Source organism: Bos mutus, chromosome 6 (assembly GCF_027580195.1).
Source record: "Bos mutus isolate GX-2022 chromosome 6, NWIPB_WYAK_1.1, whole genome shotgun sequence".
NCBI classification, from domain to species: domain Eukaryota; kingdom Metazoa; phylum Chordata; class Mammalia; order Artiodactyla; family Bovidae; genus Bos; species Bos mutus.
This window is the reverse complement of record NC_091622.1, coordinates 9,782,761-9,801,958: the sequence shown is the minus strand read 5'-3', so window position 1 is coordinate 9,801,958 and position 19,198 is coordinate 9,782,761. Positions and strand designations below refer to the sequence as shown.

Here is a 19,198-nt window from a genome sequence, read left to right as displayed (position 1 = left end):
TTCTTTGAATTATGTACTGGTTACTTACATCAAATATCCTTGAATATAGATGTGATTGCTTTGTAATTTATTCATTTTACTTATCTCTAATATAGGGCTCCTCATTTTTTCAAAAAAACAACTCCTGCTTCGCTCACCAAAGGCTGCTATAGGACAAAATCCAGTAGAACTTGTCTGTCTTGTTTCACTTAACTCTTTAGCATCATTTGGAAGTGCTTAATACTTCCTTCTCCTTGATATAACATGGAATAATTATGGAAAAGGACTGTACATGTCTTTTGTAATACTGTAAGGCTGCCTCCTGAGTTTTAAGACTTTCTGAAGGATGTTCCAGTAAAGATCTCAGGGATGTTGACTGTTTGGTTCAGTCAGAAAATCACTTTTGCCCAAGGTGTCAGCTTTCTTATTATTTAAGGAAAAACTGGTTTAGTAATATGAATAACATGGAGATCTTTCATTAACTAGCTGAAATTTACAATTTAATGTTGATCAGATTGATATTTTGTATGTCAGGGTATTACAAATTATACAAGATATGAGTAGATATACCTCCATAGATATTTTGAACAATTTCTATGACTTTAGAATCAAAGAATAGATAGTTTGAGAATGGCTTTTTTCACATTCAGGTTATGTGATACATTGCTAAATAATTATAGTAAGCTCTTTAACCTTAAGTCATACTATCAGTGTGTGTGTGTGTGTGTGTTCTCTCAGAGGAACAGAAAGTGGTCCTAAAAAGATGATACATGATGGAATTTATTTAAAAATATTCATAGGAAACTGTTCAGTTCCCATGAATACATTATATCCAATGAAGAATTTTTAAATATCCCTATAATCAATGTTGACAGTTATAAATAATCAAAGGGGTGAAAATTGCTTGTTAAAAATTCTGTTGAGAGTAATATCAGCAAAACGGTGGAATAAGACGTCCCAGTCCTCATGTTCCAACAAAACACCAATTTGTTAACTGTCTATGGATTAATATACCTTTATGAGTCTCCCTTATAGCACTGCAGTTGAACACAAAAATGAAAAGATGCATTGAAAAGGTTAAGAGCAGTTTCATTTTACCTCAGTCTCCTTTCTCCTTTCAATTCAGCACTGAGTGAGAGAGAGCCCTTTGTGGCATATCCTGTGGAGAAAATAGGGGGCAAAGTGGGTACCTGACCTCCCAGTGTTTCAGAACACTACCCAAAAAGTCTGTTTCTAATGCATTGCGCCTAGGAGTCTAAGGGAATCAGCTGAACTAGTTTGTTAGGGGTAACTAAGAACAAAGAAAGGCGGGAGTTCTCAACAATCAGTGCAGGGATCTCAACAACTGGCCTACAGACCACCTCTTCTATAACTCAGTAGCTGAAAACAGACAACCCAATTTAAAAATGAGCAAAATAACTGAAAACATTTTTGCAAAGAAGACATTTGGCCAGTAAGTATGTGAAGAGGTACTCAATATCACTAATCATCAGAGATATGCAAATCAAAGCCACAATGACATATCACCTTATAGCTTTAAGTATGGCTGCTCCTAGAAGACAAAACAAAAATAATACAAAACAACATACAACAAATAAACTAATATTTAAAGGATGTGAAGAAAGGAAAACTTTGTACACTGTTAGTGGGAATGTAAATTGATGCAGCCACTGTGGAAAACTGTATTGCATGTCCTCAAAAAATTATAAATGGACTTACCATATCGTTCAGACATCCCATGTCTGGGTATTGTTCCAAAAGAAAGAAAATCAGTATTTCAAAGACATACCTGGACTCCCAATTTCATTGCAACCTTATTAACTATGGCCAAGGTATTGAATCAACCTTTATTTCCTCGTGACAGGCAAGTGAATAAAGAAAATGTGGTATCAACATATAGTGATATTATTCAGACTTTTAAAAAAAGAAATCTTGCCGTTTGCTATCTGGATGATGTTATGCTAAGTCAAATAAGCCAGACTCAGAAGGACAAATACTACATAATCACACATGTATGAGGAATCTAAAAGTCAAGCTCGTAGAAGCAAAGAGAATGGTAGTTGCCAGGAATTGGGGATAGGAGAAAATATGAAGGTATTGGTCAAACAGTCCAAAGCTTCAGTTATGCAGAACTTCTAGAGATCCACTCTGCAGTTTAGTGACTATAGTTAATAATACTTAACTATAGTTTAAAAGTTTCTAAGAAAATAGATTTTATTTTGTATCCATATCACTCACAGACATATACCCACACACACACAAATAATTAAAGAGAGTGGGAAGAAACATTTGGAAGTGATGAATATGTTTATTTCATTGATTGTGGAGATGTTTTCATGGTTATATACTTATATCCAAAATCAAGTTGTATATACTAAATATATAGAGCTTCTTGCACATCAATCAGATTTCAATAAAGATTAAAAAATCTATTGATACTGAAGCGTTGTAGTTATAATATATTCAGATGCAAGATGTAAATATAATCTTTAAAAGTTTTTGATCCATAAAAAATAATGTGAATCAAAATTATGAGACATTTCCAAAAATCTTTACTAAATAATACAAGTTCTGAAATAAGACTGAATAGTTTAATATTATAAGGACTGTAATATTCTGCCAAGAATTCACACTGAAATTTATAGAGGAACAGATTTTGTGAAATAATTAAATGCTATTCATTCTGTGTGATGATGTTGTGTTGAATTTATTATGTGTATGCTAATTTATTTGTATGAGATTCTGCCATGGATGGAGTCTTATGCATATGTGTATGAATATTTCCTTATGTTATGCTTGGGTGTACTCCAATCTCATCCAAGAGTGAAAAATGAACTTTGGGGGAAATTAGAATTGCTACCAAAATACTAATCCTATCAAATAGGAACATTTTTACATATGCCTTGAGTAAAGTGAGGAAGACATTTGTAGACTTGAAAAATGTAAGCTCATTCACAAAAATGAATCCACATACATTGAGTGTTTGGCATCATACAGATAGTATTTTTTGCAAGGATGCAACCATAAGTTGGCATTTGAATGTTAATGTTTCTAAAATTTTCAACAGCTTTGTAGTTTGAACATATATAGTTCGATGTGATACTAAATCACAAGATGTAAGAAATATGTTATAGCTATGTGATAAATAAGGAGAAGGAACATTTGGATTGTTGAAACTATGAAGAACACTTTATGAAGCTCTTGTGTGAGAGCAGCACTAGTAGGTTCTCAATGATGTAAAGCTTGTTGAAAATGTAAAACATAAATCACTTTAGTACCAGACTATTGTGTTGTTTCAGCATTTAACCTTGCTTCATGTACATGTAAGATTATTTTTCATATTAAATCTGTTATCTTTGATTTATATTTACCAAAAATTAGATTTAAGAATATTCTTCATTTATATAATTTACTCGAAGGTTACCAAGGACCTTATTATCTACTGTAATAATATATCCAAGCAGGAAAATATTATTATTTATGGAGCAGATCCAATTGAATATGTCAATAATTTGATGTATTTTATCCATAACATATGGGCTTTGGGGGACAACAGTGGTAAAGAACTTACTGTCAAAGCAGGAGACATATGAGATGTGGGTTCTCTCCCAGGGTTGTGAAGATGCCCTGGAGGAGGGAATGGCAACCCACTCCAGTATTCTCACCTAAAGAATCCCATGGACAGAGGAGCCTCGTGTGCTACAGTCTATAGGGTTACAGAGTCAGACATGACTGAAGCAACTTAGCATGCATGCACATCCATAAAATATAAAATTTAAAAATATGTTGTAATTTTATCAAATAAAAATATAATCAGACAAATACAACCTACAGGAAAAAAAAAAACAAAACAGTGATGCAGTTTAAGAAAATTAAATGGTAGAATTTATTATAGTCCATAAAATTATACCAGGAATATTTTTTACCCCCATGACATAATTTACATTTTACCTAATACATATGTATTTAAAATAATTTTAGTGTATAAATGTAAGTTGCTTTTATTTCTTAGAATAGATTTTGATGTTAAAATAGTTTAATTTTACAAATATGATGAAGCAAATGGGTTAATCTTCAAATAAGTGTTTTAGAATGTTGACTGTATTTAGTAATATTTTTACTATTGCAGTGTCTCAGTTTTGATATTAAATTATATGATTACTTTGTAGGGTTTTTTTGTCACTAAAATTACATTTGGTAGAGACTGAACATGTATTATAGATTCCTGTACCAAATCTTTGAAATGCATGTATTATAAAATAGAAACTTATAAAATTATAATTGCATAAAGTAACTAGATAGCTTATTTAACTAGAAATTATCAGATATATCTAAAAGGCAGAAAAGAAGAAGCGTTGGCTTGAAGAATGATATCACAACCAGTAAGTTTACAGACATATGCTGGAAATCATGTGTCAAGTTTGATGTGTTTCCAAATGTGGTGAAGAACAATAGGAGGAATAGACACAATGGTAGCCAAGAAATGTTAGTGGATTCTCATGACTAACGCTGTACTCTCACCAGTTTTGCTCTTTTTCAGAAAATTAAATATATGTTTAATATATGACCTTTCAATTGTGGTACAACATAGTTACCCAAAATGAAAGAGAGAGGTCAGCACATACTTGGACAGAAATGTTCACAGTAATTTCATTAAAAATAATTCAAAACTGAAAGTAAGCTAAAATGTCTGGATAAATAGGTTGTTTTATGTCTCTACAATGAATATTGATCTATCAAAAAAAGGAAATATTGTTGCATAAAACCTGAAAGAACATAGGACAAACTATGGTGAGAGAAAGAAATGATGCTTGAGGAAATATGTAATGGGTGCTTCTATTTATTTGAAACTCTAGTAATGGAAATATAATCTATAGGCAGAAAAACAAACAAACAAACAAAAACCAACATTGATTGACTATATTTAAGAGTGGAACTATTATATAGAGTGAAGTAAGTCAGAAAGAATAACACCAATACAGTATATTAACGCATATATATGGAATTTAGAAAGATGGTAATGATGACCCTGTATGCGAGACCGCAAAAAAGACACAGATGTGAAAAACAGACTTTTGGGCTCTGTGGGAGAAGGCAAGGGTCAGATGATTTTAGAGAAAAACATTGAAACATGTATATTATCATATGTGAAATAGATCGCCAGTCCAGGTTTGATGCATGAGACAGAGTGCTCAGGGCTGGTGCACTGGCATGACCCTGAGGGATGGGATGGGGAACACATATACACCCATGGCTGATTCATGTGAATGTATGGCAAAAACCACCACAATATTGTAAAGTAATTAGCTTCCAATTAAAATAAATTTTAAAAAAAGAGTAGAATGAGAGAAATTAAGAAGTAGCACAATAGAATTGTTTAAGTTGATGGAAATGCTCTATATCTTGTTTGTGTTGGCATTTAAGAGTATAACTTTATTAAAAACTCATTAAATTGTACAGTTTAAGTAAGAAAAAAATATAATTAACTGAGCTACAGAACAAAATCAACAAAGTTTAGAAATGAACTTTTGACAAAATGAAACAGCAAATACCAAGTCACAGATGAATGACTAGAGCACAACATGGGAAAATAGTGTTTTTACTGTGAAGAAACCTTGCAGACACCACCTTAAACAGGTGTTCAGGTTACCACCACCAAATAACATATTATTTCATACTCTTTGATATGATACAAGAAAGTCACTTCACCTCTGTGATATTCTCCCCCTAATCAGTAATCCCAGACTAATCATGAGAAAACATGGAACATAAAGATATTTTACAAAATAGCCAGTCAGCACTCTTCAAATATATTGAGTTTGTGAATAACAGGGGCAAACTGAGAATCTGTAGCAAACTGAAGTAGAGACATGACAACTAAATGTTTAGATTAGGATCAATAAAGGATTAGTGGGAAAACTGGTGAATAAAGTCTAAGACTTACTTTGTAGTATTGTCAATTTTGTAGCAATGTTAATTTTATGAAATTTATATGTTCACCACGGTTACATAAATGTTAACATTACAGGAAGGTGACCAGAGGGGATATGGAAACTCTGTACTGTCTTTGAAACTCTTTTTATAAATCTAAAATCATTTCAAAGTACACCATTTACAACAATCACATCTTTCACCTACATGAGAAAGTGATTTACAGCTCTAGACTTCACAAAAATCCTATTTTGCCTTTCTGCTCTATTCAATGGAAGGGTCATCTTGACAACACTCCATCTTGATTTTCTTAATTATTTTATGTCTGTCTTGCTTTTCAAAAAGTAAACTCCGAGACTATAGGGAATTTGTCAGTTCAGTTAAATGTGATACCCAAAGTACCCAGAGTTTAGTAAATATTCAAGTTGAATTCAAATTTAGCATTCTGTGGGTTAGAAATATATTTTGGGTATAACTATTTCAATTATTTGGCTTCCCAGGTGGCTCAGTAGTGAATAACCCACCTGCCAATGCAGGTGACGAGGGTTTGATCCTGGTTCGGGAAGATACTTGGAGAAATGGCAACCCACTCCAGTATTCTTGCCTAGGAAATCCCACAGATAGAGGAGCTTGGCAGGCAAAAGAGTCAGACACGACTTAGTGACTAAGCAACAACAAATTTCAACCCTTATTATTTTGAGGTTAAAAAAAGAAAAATATGTTGCAGAATCCTTGTCAAATTTCTACAATACACTCCTCAAGGCAGATAATATATCTATTCATGGTTTTACAGGGAAAAGAAAAAAATACATATATACTCAATTGTTATTGTTTTTTATATTGAATATTAGCCATCTCTGGCCAAATAATAGAATACCGCTAGCCTAGTTCCCATTATAGGAGTTTCTACCTGATTTAAAGAGATAGCCATGTTGTTCTTGGTTTAAATAATTATAATAGGCAGTAAAATGTCATATCGTGAATTAGAAGAGTAATGCATAACCTTGGATTATGTATCACTTAGAGTAAAACTATCTTGCCTGGAGAATCCCAGGGTTGGGGGAGCCTGGTGGGATGCTGTCTGTGGGGTCGCACAGAGTTGGACATGACTGAAGTGACTTAGCAGCAGCAGCAGAGTAAAACTAGCCTCGTTATTATGAAAATGTAATCCCTTTAAAATAATAGTTTAATATATTGTGCTTTTGCTAAGACTTTGATACATAATTTTTTCTAGAATTTTATAATCCTCATATGACAGCCAAATATAACATGTTTTTTGTTAAAACTTATGACATTTTGTTGTCTACACAAATCTTTGACTTTTCACCCATACTTCTGTAAAATTAATTATGTTTGTTCTTGTTTTGGAGCATTTGATGGATTATATAGCTATGATTTGTGTATTAATACTGAATGTTAAAGTTTATAAAGTCTCATCTATAAATTTAGTGGTGAATCAAATTAGTAAGGAGTGACAAATAAAATGAGAAATAAAACTCTAGCATAAAACAGGTATCATTTAAATTGATTGCACTTATGGAAAATATTACTTAATTTTCAGAACAATTATGTTACATCCAAAATAGTTATAGACCTACTTAATAACCCAATAAGAAATAATTAAAATATTGCAAGTAATTTTAAAAATTTGAATGTGCTATTTATAAATATGATTTTATTTTTAAATAATTTTAAGTTTCAGAAGCATTGCAAAAAATTAGAAGGACATTTTCATTTATCCTCAGCCAGTACCCCTAATGTTTATAACAGTTGCACAATATAAAAACTAAAACCTAAGGAATTAGTACCAGTATAATACTAATATATAAACCATATATGCTATTAGGATTACTTGGATTATATAGGATTATTTTGAGTATGTCACAGATACTCCAGCCTGTAACAGTTCTAAGTTCATCTTCCTTTGTCTTTTATGACACTTTTCAAAAGTACTTGTCAATTATTGTGTACTTGACATTGCCCCTTGATATCTGATATTTACTTTTTTTATTTATTTTAATTGGAGGTTAATTACTTTACAATATTGTATTGGTTTTGCCATACATCAACATGAATCCACCACAGGTATACACATGTTCCCCATCCTGAACCCCCTCCCTCCTCCCTCCCTGTACCTTTGATTAAATTGAAATTATATTTTTCAGAAATAATGCTACAGAAATGAAAAGTGTCCTTTTCAATATATCATATCAAACATTATTTCAATCTCTTCATTTTGATGATGTAAGCTTTGATCACATAGTTTAGGTAGTATCTGCTATTTTTCTCCACTTCTCACATTTTTCAATTTTATAATCAATACATATTTGGGTAGAGAAATCTTGAAACGTGTGAGAAACAAATTCACCAGAGTATATACACTACTTTTGGTCTTTAAACTATTTACCAAAGTTACTTAGATCAACTTTTTCTTCTGCATCTCCTCAAGTACTATTCAGTTCAGTTCACTTCAGTTGCTGTCTTGTCTGACTCTTTGCGACCCCATGAATCGCAGCACACCAGGCCTCCCTGTCCATCACCAACTCCCGGAGTTCACTCAGACTCACGTCCATCGAGTCAGTGATGCCATCCAGCCATCTCATCCTCTGTCGTTCCCTTCTCCTCCTGCCCCCAACCCCTCCCAGCATCAGAGTCTTTCCCAATGAGGCAACTCTTCGCATGAGGTGGGAAAAGTACTGGAGTTTCAGCTTTAGGATCATTCCTTCCAAAGCAATCCCAGGGCTGATCTCCTTCAGAATGGACTGGTTGGATACATAATTCATTTGTAGCACAAGTAGATTTATTTTTCTGTCTACATTCCATTTGAATTCCCTGCACACCATGATTGAACTTTTCAAATTTATATACACTTATACAATTCATTCCATGTTGTGTAGTTGCTATAGGTTTTGACAAATACAGATAGTCATTTTTCTACTACCACAATAACATACAGCATATATTTGTCAGCCCAAAGTTTCCCTCAAGCTGTCTCTTTCAGCCAGTCTCATCTCTTACTCCAACCACTGGTAATCACTGATTTATTTTCCATTTCCATATTTTTATTTTTTGTAGAAAATCATATAAATCTAATCATATAATAAATAGTCTTAGGAGTTTAGCTTCTTTCCTTTAACAAGATGTATTTAATATCTTGCATGTGTGAATTAATAGTTTGTTTCTCTTTATTGCTGAATGTTAAGATTCCATCCTTAATAGTACTGATAGTATCAGGTTTGGTGATTTTAGTTATTTTATAAAGTATATACTGGCATCTCTTTATGAATGTAACTTGCATTTCCCTAATATTAAAAGATCTTTTGCCCATTTCACATGTTTATTTGCCATTCATGGATCTTCTCATTTTTTAATTTTATTGCTTGCTTTCTTACCAGTATGTGTTGTATTCTATACACTAGGTCCTTTATCAGATACATGCTTTGGAAATATTTACTTTTAATCTGTACCCTCCTTTGGTCAGCATTATTTCAACAACTTTTACATAGCAAAACTTGAATTTTGATAAAGTCAAATACTTTTTAAAAAAAATATTATATTTTTGATGTCAGGCCATAAACTCTTCGCCAAACTCAAGATCACACAGAGTTTCATGTAACTTTTAGAAATTTTTCAGGTGAAAAATTGATATTTATTTCTAGGCAGTGAGCCATTTGATGATAATTTTTGATTAAAGTATATAGTTTATGGAGGTTTATTTATTCTATAAACATGGATTACCGTGATACTGAATGGTTTGCCTTGGAAACGAACAGAGATCATTCTGTCGTTTTTGAGATTGCATCCAAGTACTGCATTTCACACTCTTTTGTTGACCATGATGGCTATTCCATTTCTTCTTAGAAAGAAGCTGAAGTTGAATGGTTCTATGAAGACCTGAAGACCTTTTAGAACTAACACCCAAAAAAGATGTCCTTTTCATTATAGGGGATGAGAATGCAAGAGGAGGAAGTCAAGAAATACCTGGAGTAACAGGCAAATTTGCCTTGGAGTACAGAATGAAGCAGGGCAAAGGCTAATAGAGTTTTGCTTAAGATAATTCACTGGTCATAGCAAAACCCTTTTCCAACAACACAAGAGAAGACTCTACACATGGACATCACCAGATGGCCAACACCAAAATAAGATTGATTATATTCTTTGCAGCTCTATAAGATGGAGAAGCTCTATACAGTCAGCAAAAAAAAAAAAAAAAGACCAGGAGCTGACTGTGGCTCAGATCATGAACTCCTTATTGCCAAATTCAGACTTAAATTGAAGAAAGTGGGGGAAAACCACTAGACCATTCAGGTATGACTTAAATCAAATCCCTTATCATTATACAATGGAAGTGACAAGTAGATTCAAGGGACTAGATCTGATAGAGTGCCTGATGAACTATGGAATGAGGTTCATGACATTGTACAGGAGACAGGGATCAAGACCATCCCCAAGAAGAAGAAATGCAAAAAAAGCAAAATGACCATTTGAGGAAGCCTTACAAACAGTTGTGAAAAGAAGACAAGCCAAAAGCAAAGGAGAAAAGGAAAGATATACCCGTTTGAATGCAGAGTTCCAAAGAATAAAAGGAGAGATAAGAAAGCCTTCCTCAGTGATCAATGCCGAGAAATAAAGGAAGAAAAATAGAATGGGAATGACTAGAGATCTCTTCAGGAAAGTTAGAGATACCAAGGGAATGTTTAATGCAAAGACTGGCTCAATAAAGGACAGAAATTGTATGGACCTAACAGAAGTAGAAAATATTAAGAAGAGGTGGCAAGAATACACAGAAGAACTGTACAAAGAAGATCTTCATGACCAAGATAATCACCATGGTGTGATCACTCACTTAGAGCCAGACATCTTGGAATGTGAAGTCAAGTGGGCCTTAGAAAGTGTCATTACTAACAAAGTTAGTGGAGGTGATGGAATTCCAGTTGAGGTATTTCAAATCGTGAAAGATGATACTGTGAAAGTGCTGCACTCAATATGCCAGCAAATTTGGAAAACTCAGCAGTGGCCATAGGACTGGAAAAGGTCGGTTTTCATTCCAATCCCAAAGAAAGGCAATGTCAAAGAATGCTCAACCTACCGCACAATTGCACTCATCTCACACGCTAGTAAAGTAATGCTCAAAATTCTCCAAGCCAGGCTTCAGCAATACGTGAACCGTGAACTTCCTGATGTTCAAGTTGGTTTTAGAAAAGGCTGAGGAACCAGAGATCAAATTGCCAAAAACTGCTGGATCATGTAAAAAGCAAGAGAGTTCCAGAAACCCATGTATATCTGCTTTATTGATTATGCCAAAAAGCCTTTGACTGTGTGGATCACAAAAAACTGTGGAAAACTCCGCAAGAGATGAGAATACCAGACCACCTGACCTGCCTCTTGAAAAACCTGTATTCAGGTCAGGAAGCAACAGTTAGAACTGGACATGGAACAACAGACTGTTTCCAAATAGGAAAAGGAGTACGTCAAGGCTGTATATTGTCACCCTCTTTATTTAACTTATATGCAGAGTACGTCATGAGAAATGCTGGGCTGGAAGAAGCACAAGCTGGAATCAAGATTGCCAGGAGAAATATCAATAACCTCAGGTATGCAGATGACACCACCCTTATGGTAGAAAGTGAAGAGGAACTAAAAAGCCTCTTGATGAAAGTGAAAGAGGAGAGTGAAAATGTTGGCTTAAAGCTCAACATTCAGAAAACTAAGATCATGGCATCCAGTCTTATTACTTCATGGCAAATAGATGGGGAAACAGTGGTTGACTTTATTTTGGGGGGCTCCAAAATCACTGCAGTTGTTGATTGCAGCCATGAAATTAAAAGACGCTTACACCTTGTAAGGAAAACTATGACCAACCTAGTCAGCATATTAAAAAGCAGAGACATCACTTTGCCAACAAAGGTCCGTCTAGTCAAGGCTGTGGTTTTTCCTTTAGTCATGTATGGATGTGAGAGTTGGACTATAAAGAAAGCTGAGTGCAGAAGAATTGATGCTTTTGAACTGTGGTGTTGGAGAAGACTCTTGAGATTCCCATGGACTGCAAGGATATCCAACCAGTCTATCCTAAAGAAGATCAGTGTTGGGTATTCATTGGAAGGACTGATGTTGAAGCTAAAACTCCAATACTTTGGCTACCTGATGCGAAGATCTGACTCATTTGAAAAGACCCTATGTTGGGAAAAATTGAGGGCAGGAGGAGAAGGGGACGACAGAGGATGAGATGGTTGGATGGCATCGCCAACTCAATGGACATGAGTTTTGGTAGACTCTGGGAGTTGGTGATGGACAGGGAGGACTGCGGTGCTGCAGTGCATGGGATCACAGAGTCAGACATGACTGAGCAACTGAACTGAACTGATTTATGCTATATATGTTGAAGTCCAAATGTTCCAGTAAAATTTTTGAAAACATTATCATTTGTTTATTGAATTATATTTTTACCCTCATCAAAAATGACTTAAATACATTTTCATGTATCTATTTATGTAGTCTCTATTCTAATCCATTGATTAGATTTAGATGTTTATCTAATCAATGTGTTTATCCTTTCAACAATATTTTCTTGAATGCTGTCTTGTCTTTTTCATAAGGTTTGATATCATTTTTTTCAAATTCTATCATCTTTGTATATAAATTTAAAAATCAGTTAGTCAGTAGCTATCCAACTTGATTTTAACTCAGAATGCATTCAAGGCTACAGGTCCCACTGGAAAATATTGATATAACAATGTTGAGTCTTCCAATCCAGAAGCATGATAAAACTTTTCCTTTATTTAGTTGTTCTCTGACTTCTTTCATGGATGTTTCCAGGTTCATTAGGCATATGTTGTATATTTCTGTGAGATTTATATCTATTACATTTTATGTTAATATATGTCATATTTTATTTAAAGTTTCAATTGTAATTATATGCAAGTGCAGCCAATTATTATACATTGACATTTTGCTCTGTAACTGTTCTAAAATCATGTTGATTTTTCTGTGAATTTTCTATTTTTTCTTCTACTAGTTTTGAGTTTAATTTGATCATATTCCAGTTTAGGTAATCTTACATTGAGTTTTGAAAAATAACATAAACATTTTCTGCTTACATTTTCCTTTAATCACAGCTCTGTTTCATCCCTTATGTTTCAATATTTTTATTTTCATTTAATTCAAAGTATTTTTATCTTCTTTCTATACTTTTTTTCACCCTTGAATTATTTAGAAGTTAATTTTTTTATTTCCAGTTGCTTGGGATTTATCTACATATCTTTCTGTTGTTGATTCAGAGTTTAAATCATTTATATTCTGAGACCATCTTTGTGTGTATTGTTTTCTTTTAAATATGTTGAGGATTATTTTAGGATCCAAGATCTGGACTATATTAGTGAAAAGTTCATGTTTACTTGTGATGAATGTCTCCTCTGCTGTTGATTAGTTGTGTGTCAATTTTAATAAAGTTGATGGATAGTATTGTTTAGGTCTCCTGTATCCATATTTGTTGTCTGCCTAATTGTTTCATCCATTACTAAAAAGCTTTGAAGTCTGCATAACTCTAGATTTGTTTATTTTCCTCTAAATTCTGTCAATCATTGTACAATGTAGATTAAAACACTCTTTGTTGTTCAGTATGTACACATAATTCTCTAGCTTTGTTTTGAATAGTATTTGAATGGTATGATTTTTTTTTTAATTTTTACCTGTCTGTTTCTCTAAATTTAAAGCAGGCTACCATAGGTAGTATCTAATTAGATGTTTGTTTGTTTGTTTTAACCCAGTGATTCTCTTTTATCAATACTTGGTTTTCTTACATAATTCAAATTTAATGTGATAATTGATAATGATTGGAATTGCATGCTTAGTCACTCAGTTGTGTCTGACTCTGTAACCCTTTAGACTGTGTTCTGCCAGGCTCTGCTGTCCATGGGATATTTCAGGTGAGACTATTAGAGTGGATTGCCTTTTTCCTCCTCTAGGGGATATTCCCAAACAGGGACTGAACCTGTGTCTCCTCTGTCTCTTGCATTGCAGGCAGATTCTTTACCCATTGAGCTGAAAATCCCTCCCATTTGCTATGTATTTCCACTTTTTCTGACTTCTCTTAGCTTAAGTGAGTTTTTCGTATGACTCTATTTCATTTCTTCTGTTAAATATTTGTACCACTTTTATTAAACTTTAAAGAAAGCATAAATATTTTAATAAACTATAAATATAAATACTTTTGCAGTTAATTGTGTTTTAGATAGTTCATTGTCTTTTACTGAACTTTAATTAAATATGTTATCTTTACTTCATTTTCAGTGCTCTTCATTTCGTTGTTTGAAATATTTTTGTCTTGTATTCTGTTCCTTCTGCCTGAGAATTTCCCTTGCCATAACTTGTAGAGAGTATACCAGCAGTAGACTTTTGTTTCTTTTTACCCATTTAGATTATGAACAATATTGCATTTAATCTAGATGTCAAATTTTGGGGAAACTGAGTTGCATAAATATGAGAATTTCAATCTATTATTAAATACTATATCAATCTGTTTAACATAGTTATTTGCCATAAATGTATTACAAAATTTAATGAGACTTTTTGTTTCATTGATGCTATCATAATAGCATATTTTGTCATTTATGTTTTCTATTGAATTACTTATAGGATATAGAGGCACCATTTGCTTTTAAAGTTTGTATTTGAATCTAGCGACAGATTATTTCTGTGTTGATTGTTTATCTGGCTTTTTTTTCTGTAAAGATATTGTAGCGTGATCCATTAGTCCTTTCCAGTCTTTGCAACTTATATCTTTTCTCTGTCACTGAACACTATTGTATTCATCATCTCTTTTTCTTGAAAAAAAAGTGCTCTTCAAACTCCAAATTTTAGCTCTATTAGAAGTTTTTTTATTTTAAATTCATTTTATATCATTGATTTCTTATCTTCATTATCTTATTCCTTCATATTTTTTTTTTTTTTTTTTTTGCTGTCATTTATTAAAATATGGATGCATACTTAATTCATTTTCAGCTTTGTTTTCTATAATATATAACCTGTATAAGTCTCTCCCTAAGATATGATTAACCACATCATCCAACTTTTACACATTATCTGTTCATTATTGTTTAGTTCAAAATATTTTCTAACTTTGAGATACGTCCTTTCCTTGACTAAGAATATTTTGAAGTGGAGTGCATAATTTTCAAACAGATACACAGTTTTCCAATTATATTTGTGGCTTTTTCCCTATTTGCCAATAGGATCATATCTGTTCTGAATAATAAAAATTTTTGAAACATGTTGATTTTTTATATCTTAGAATAAGGTCAGTATTTGTATTTGTTCCAGGCCCACCTGTAAAGAATACGTATTCTGCAGTTGACATGCATTCTATTTATTATTTTATTGATAATGGAATACTATTCAAAGAAAGAATGACTTGGTATATTAGATTGAGAGTACTGAAGCTCTGACGGAGAAGGCACTGGCAACCCAGTCCAGTACTCTTGCCTGGAAAATCCCACGGATGGAGGAGCCTGGTGGGCTGCAGTCCATGGGGTCGCTAAGAGTTGGACACGACTGAGCGACTTCACTTTTACTTTTCACTTTCATGCATTGGAGAAGGAAATGGCAACCCAATCCAGTGTTCTTGCCTGGAGAATCCCAGGGATGGAGGAGCCTGGTGGGCTGCTGTCTATGGGGTTTCACAGAGTTGGACATGACTGATGGGACTTAGCAGTAGCAGCAGCATTGGAGCTCTGAAAGATTAATTTGACATGCAGTCACTTAAAAGCACTATCAGTATAATAGTAAATGATAATTTTGTGACCACTGAGTTGAACAATAATTCTCCCAAAGGCTGGCATTGTATTATCTACTTTTGTACACCAATAGGCCAGCATACAATTGGAACTTGATTAGTAGCTATTAAATTGAATTGAAATGACCATCTTTTGAAAGTCAGTCATTTATCACTAACTAACTTATAAGCACCTACTTGGTATCTGGCACTCTTTTAGATGTGTAGGCTCTAAATGTAAAAACCATAGTCCTATCCTCAAAAGTTCCCAGCCCAGTAGAGGAGAAAGACAACTGTGCGGTTAATTGGGTTTGGCAAGTAACATGTAGAACACAGTTCTCAGCACTGACTTCACATTAGAATCACCTGAGAAGTTATAAAAGAAATCTTATGTCTAAGACCTGCCCAAACTATTTGAATCAGAATATTTGGGAGTGGTTTAAAGCCATAAATATTTTGATGCTCTATCAAGTACCCTGATGGGCAGAGAAGAAAGTTGAAAGGAAAGGTGTTCATAATAAAACCTAGTAGTTATTTTAACTAGGTTGTGACAGGCCATACTGATTAAATAAGGAGGGGATGAGATGACTTGAAGCTGGTCTTCAATTTTTTGAAGGTAGGGTTTATTTTTGGCTCACCCTTGCCCTTTGTACCAACTGAAAAGTCTGCATGTTAGCCATGTCTCCTCTTTCTTGTGTGCTCAGTGGCTCAGTCATGTCTAGCACTTTGCAACCCCATAGACTATAGCCTGCCAGACTCCTCAATCCATGAGATTTGCCAGCAAGAATACTGGAGTGGGTTGCCATTTCCTCCTCCAGGGGATCTTCCTGACCCAGGGATCGAACACATGTCTCCTGTTGCTCTTGGATTGGAGGCAGATTCTTTACTGCATGAGTCATCAGGGATAACCTCTTTCTTGGCAGGACTTAAATCTCAGTTGGTAATATTTTGGCTATTATTGTAAGAGTTCACTGGAGACTCACCTCAACTTCTTAGTATCTCTGCTATAGCTGTAAACTAGGAAAGTGCTTCAAGGGTCAGTATGAGTCCCTGTCAATGAGCTTTTCACTCCCTTTCCTTATTCGGTCCTATAAATCCTTGTCTCCTTGGTAACTTCCCAGTGGCACAAAAATATCTAGTTTACTATTACAGAAAAGAGAAATTCTTCTTATACTTTGTTGTCAATATTTTAAAAATTATATCCCTAGTAAATGAAATGAAAAAGTGAAAAGTGAAGTCGCTCAGTCGTGTCTGACTCTTTGCAACCCCATGGACTGTAACTTACCAGGCTCCTCAGTCCATGGGATTTTCCAGGCAAGAATACTGGAGTGGGTTGCCATTTCCTTCTCCAACTTCATGTGCAACTTGAGCTAAAAAAAAAAAAAAAAAAAAAAATTCTCTTCTAGGCCCTGAAGCTTGAGAAAACGAATTTTCCTAATCACGTGCTTCATGTCAAGTAAAATGTAAAGCTGCACAAATACATATTTGGTTTAACAGTGGACCTTTTTTTTTTTTTTTTAAATAGAAGTGAGGCAATTAAACAAAGGACAACAAGACCAAAATACCTTCATCAACAGAACAACTCCACCTGTCCCCTCTGTCCCTTTTACCACTTAGTGGGGTAAAATGTCCGGTAGAATGTAAAATGCAGCATTCTCAATCATGGGATCTAAAAACTTTTCATGATAACTTATTGCAAATTGCACTTGACAGTTCACCACGACAGTGGAAAACTGGCCCCTTGTTTGCTTATACAGTCCTTGAGCCCCAAAGAGAAGTCCCTAGTAGAAGAACCTGGATAAAAAGTTTGCAGCTGTGCTCAGCCAGCTGGCTCCGCTCTCCGGGTCGGAGCCCACCTGGGACACCGCCTTGTCCTGCCCACTTTGTCTTGCTCCTTTGTGGGACTCTCATGCTCGGGCAGGTAGTCAGGCAGCTCCGTGTTCTGTTCTACCTCCACAGGTGTGTCCTGGAATGGGACTAGTATCTCTTCTCCACTTTTGCTCTTCACAACTTGCTGAGCCTTCATAAACTGGGTTGATGCTATTGCTGATGCCAAAGCTTTACGATCTGAATGGATTCGCACCACACATCTCTGAACGGCCATTTGAAAAGTAAAGCTAATAACGCCTTTAATTTTTAACAAGGCCACTTCACACAGGGACATATCATCAAGACTATCTATATGCAAAACCACTGTTTTGGCACATTTGTTTGTAGTCCCCCCAAAAAAACTGAGCTTTCCTTTGACATGAATTCATTTCATTGAAACTATCCCCAACTGCCATATTGGAAGATTGAAGAATGTCATCGATTTCAGAGGCTAGCAGTTTTGTTTCCCCTGGAGTTGTAGACTTCTGTATAACATTTTGCAAGCTTAACATCTTTCCCAACTCTCCTTTGATCTTTTCTCTGTTGGCACGGCACTCTGCCAAGTATCGAAAAGCAAAAGGTCCATAAATAAAGTAAGTCCGGGCAGACATCCCTGATCCTAGACAATGGCTTGTCGGTTTAAAGGATCTGTGGCTAGGTCTCGGAGCTGGTTAACTACAGAGAGAGCCTCAGGTTCCTCATTCATCGTGGAGGATGACGAATTCATCTTCTATGCAGTACACGTGGACAAAATCTTCTTAAGTTCACTCCAGTGCTCTAGGAATCTACACCCTGCCGCACCATTAGGGCCACATCGACGATGAGGTAGAGGAACCCAGAGTCGCGTAGCAGGGTCAGCGATGACAAACGACCAAGCTGACTTCTGAAGCCTAGAAGCGAGGATACTGGTGGGAGAAATGAAAGTCTCCCATTTTTCCTGTTTGATTATAAACATGAATAAATATGAATGTTTATCATATAAATATTATGTGTGTAATATAAGTATAAAATATGAATATAACTGTACTGTCGTGTGGTTTACATATTTGGCTTTCTGCCTTACAGTACTGAGTGACATCTTTTGTTTTTTTTCAGGTTATTCACTTTTTATTTTTTTTCTTAAATATAAATTTATTTTAATTGGAGGTTAATTAGTTTACAATATTGTATTGGTTTTGCCATACATTAACATGAATCCGCCACACGTGTACACATGTTCCCCATCCTCAACCCCTCTCCCACATCCCTCCCCATACCATCCCTTTGGGTCATCCCAGTGCACCAGCCCCAAGCATCCAGTATCATGCATCGAACCTGGACTGGTGATTCGTTTCATATATGATATTATACTAGTTTATATGCCATTCTCCCAAATCATCCCACCCTCCCCCTCTCCCACAGAGTCCAAAAGACTGTTCTATACATCTGTGTCTCTTTTGCTGTCTCGCATGCAGGGTTATCATTACCATCTTTCTAAATTCCATATATATGTGTTAGTATACTGTATTGGTGTTTTTCTTTCTGGCTTACTTCACTCTATAATAGGCTCCGGTTTCATCCACCTCATTAGAATTGATTCAAATGTATTCTTTTTAATAGCTACATAATACTCCTTTGTGTATATGTACCACAGCTTTCTTAGGTTACTTC

The 19,198-nt window shown here is 34.7% G+C and overlaps 1 pseudogene; it reads right to left on the bottom strand.

Annotated features, from left to right (window-relative positions):
• Nucleotides 1-17,460: 17,460 nt before the first annotated feature.
• On the bottom strand, nucleotides 17,461-18,275 carry LOC102283064 (armadillo repeat-containing protein 1 pseudogene; annotated as a pseudogene).
• Between the last annotated feature and the right edge of the window lie 923 nt (nucleotides 18,276-19,198).